We start from the raw sequence: 3,475 nt of genomic DNA, 5'->3' as shown, positions 1-3,475 counted from the left end.
TTATGGACACGGTTCCTATCAAAGAAAAATCAAATAGTCGACTGTCTGGACGCTGAGGCCCTAGCAGCCTTCAAGCACAATATCCGTGATGAGTGGCTTGCCCGGCACCTTGGACAGGAAAAGCCGAAGTCTATGGCAGCACTCACGACACTCATGACCCGCTTTTGCGCGGGAGAAGACAGCTGGCTTGCTCGTAGCAACAATATGACCAAGAACCCTGGTAATTCGGATACCAGGGACAGTAGTGGCAGGTCGCGTCGCAACAAGCAGAAGCGCCGCATTAACGGCGACAATGCTGAGGATACGGTAGTTAATGCCGGATTCAGAGGCTCTAAATCCGGTCAGCGAAAAAAGCCATTCAAAAGGCATCCTAGGGGACCATCCAGTTTGGACCGTATACTCGACCGCTTGTGCCAGATACATGGCACCCCCGAAAAGCCGGCCAATCACACCAACAGGGATTGTTGGGTGTTCAAGCAGGCAGGCAAGATAAATGCCGAAAATGAAGACAAGGGGCTGCATAGCGATGATGACGAGGAGCCCCGGCCGCCGAATAACAGTGGACAGAAGGGTTTCCCCCCACAAGTGCGGACGGTGAACATGATATACGCAACCCACGTCCCCAAAAGGGAGCGGAAGCGCGCATTAAGGGACGTATACGCGGTAGAGCCAGTCGCCCCAAAGTTTAACCCATGGTCCTCCTGCCCGATCACCTTTGATCGAAGGGACCATCCCACTAGCATCCGTCATGGCGGATTCGCCGCATTGGTTCTAGACCCAATTATTGACGGATTTCATCTCACTATAGTCCTTATGGACGGCGGCAGTAGCCTGAACCTGCTTTACCAGGATACAGTGCGGAAAATGGGCATAGATCCCTCGAGGATTAAGCCCACCAAAATGACCTTTAAAGGCATAATACCAGGTGTAGAAGCCAACTGTACAGGCTCACTCACACTTGAAGTGGTCTTCGGATCTCCGGATAATTTCCGAAGCGAGGAGTTAATCTTCGACATAGTCCCATTCCGCAGCGGCTATCACGCACTGCTCGGGCGAACCGCATTCGCCAAGTTCAATGCGGTACCGCACTACGCATACCTTAAGCTCAAGATGCCAGGCCCTCGAGGGGTAATTACGGTCAATGGAAACACTGAATGCTCCCTTCAAACGGAGGAGCACACGGAGGCCCTTGGAGCGGAAGTACAAAGCAGCCTCTCCAGGCAGTTCTCCAGTCCGGCCATTAAACAACCGGACACTGTCAAGCACGCCCAGAGTAACCTACAACAAGACCGCCTGGCATGATCCGAGCAGGCGTAGTAATGCGGCCCCAACCCCAGCCCTCGCAAAAATGCGACACCAGTACTTTGCGTACATAACTACGCTCTAGAAATACCATGGGTACAAGGGGAGGGGCACCATCACGGCACGCCCGAAACATGGCTTAAACCGCACCAGGGGCTGCCGATTTTTTAATTTTCTCTTACTTTCAGGACTCCACTCTTCGGAAGGCTTGTTCGGCAGTTCAATTGCCGCACAAACGATGCAAGAACCAGGGAAGCAGACAAGCCACGCCGCATTACGGAACTCCCAGGTGGTCTCTATCACGAGCAGTATACCTGTTTCGCATATTATTCCGCAGCTTGCCCCTGGAACGGACATGTTACATAGTCCAACCTTTTGCTTATCGCATTATTTGTATCGTTCTGCTTTGATCGCAGCCCTCTTTAATAAACAGTGCATAGCTTTTGTCTATTTTTGCATTACTCTCTCTAGATATATATGTTCCTTAACGACATATTGCACCCGTACACTTTGGTACGGCCTAAATACGCCAGGGGCTTTAGTACCCCTCAATATGGTGTGAGAAGTCCGAACACTTTAACAAGTGCGGCACCCCAAACTTATATCATTATATGCATCGGCTCCGAATCATGTCTTGGGTCAATAGTTGGGTTTGCCCGGCTCCTATGTTTTGGTGCCTTACGTTCCGCTATATCGGCTAAGGTAGCACTAGGAGAACCACTGCGATTGTGCCCCAGTTGAGCTGGGTCGAGCACCTCAGTGGAGAAAGCTAAAACTGACTGTCATGATGAAGCGAGAGCTGGTCGCGGTTCGAGAGGTTTTTTGAGTCCCTAACGACTTATGCCGCTTAGAGCGAGGAGCCGGCTCTGTCCGGCCAAGGCATGGATAGCGCCCCGAACTCGATCTTCCGAATACCAGGGGCTTCGCCCAAATTTAAAATTATAGAATTCTATGGCTAAGTGAGAGTGTTCACGCATTATAGTCTGATTGCCTTGTTCGTTGGGCTGAGCGCCTCCCTCGAAGGACGCACACATGGGAAAAAGAGCGCTCAGGTTTATCCCCGAACACCCCAGCACTAGCGGCACGGGGGCAGAAGCCGACGACTTGCCATCTCTCAGAATTGATAAACAGCCGCACAGAAGGTAATATTTTAAATTCCAACAGCATTGCTTAGTGCATATGAACAAGTTTTCAGCGCACAGGACAAAACGAGCAAGTTTCACTCAAAAATTACATCCCTAGAACATTCATCCGCCACAAGGCAGGCACCCTTTAGAACATCCTTACAATAATTCTCGGGCTTGCCATGCTCTTTCCCCGGCGGTGGCCCGTCCTTCACAAGCTTCTCAACATCCAGCTTGCCCCAGTGCACCTTAGCACGAGCAAGGGCCCTATGGGCACCTTCAATGCAGACGGAGCGCTTGATGACTTCGAGCCTTGGACAGGCCTCCACCAGCCGCCGCACCGGCCCGAAATAGCTCCCAGGCAGAGCCTCTCCAGGCCACAGCCAAACTATGAGGCCCTTCATGGCCTGTTCAGCCGCCTTGTGGAGCTCGACCAGTTGCTTCAGCTGGTCGCTCAGGGGCGCGGGGTGTCCGGCCTCAGCATACTGAGACCAGAACACCTTCTCTGTCGAGCTGGCCTCCTCGGCTCGATAGAATGCGGCGGCATCGGACACACTCCGGGGAAGATCTGCGAACGCTCCTGGAGAGCTCCGAATTCGGGTAAGTAACAAGTAACTCACGTTTATGTGTTTGCTTTGCATAAAGAATGCCTTACCCGCCGTTATCTTCTTCACCTCATCCAACTCCTGGAGGGTCTTCTGGGATTCGGCCTTGGCAGACTTGGCATTTTCAATAGCCACCGCGAGCTCGGATGCTCGCGTCTTTGAGTCAAGCTCCAAACTCTCATGTTTTTCCATGAGAGCCTGGAGCTCTTGCCGCACCTTGCCAACCTCGGCCTCATACTTCTCCCGCTCGGTGCGCTCCGTGGCTGCCCTCTTCTCGGCATCGACCAGCGCTTGCTTAAGGGTCTCCACCTCAGACGTGGCCCCTACAATAGCCACGATAATGCTGTCATTTTTTGCAATTGCACCTTTATATATATATATTTAAACAAGGTATTTCTTACCTTCATTGTCCTCGAGCTGCTTCTTGGCACACCCGAGCTCTTG

The sequence above is a fragment of the Triticum dicoccoides genome, chromosome 5A, assembly GCF_002162155.2.
Source record: "Triticum dicoccoides isolate Atlit2015 ecotype Zavitan chromosome 5A, WEW_v2.0, whole genome shotgun sequence".
Lineage (NCBI taxonomy): Eukaryota > Viridiplantae > Streptophyta > Magnoliopsida > Poales > Poaceae > Triticum > Triticum dicoccoides.
Note: the sequence above shows the minus strand (reverse complement) of the source record.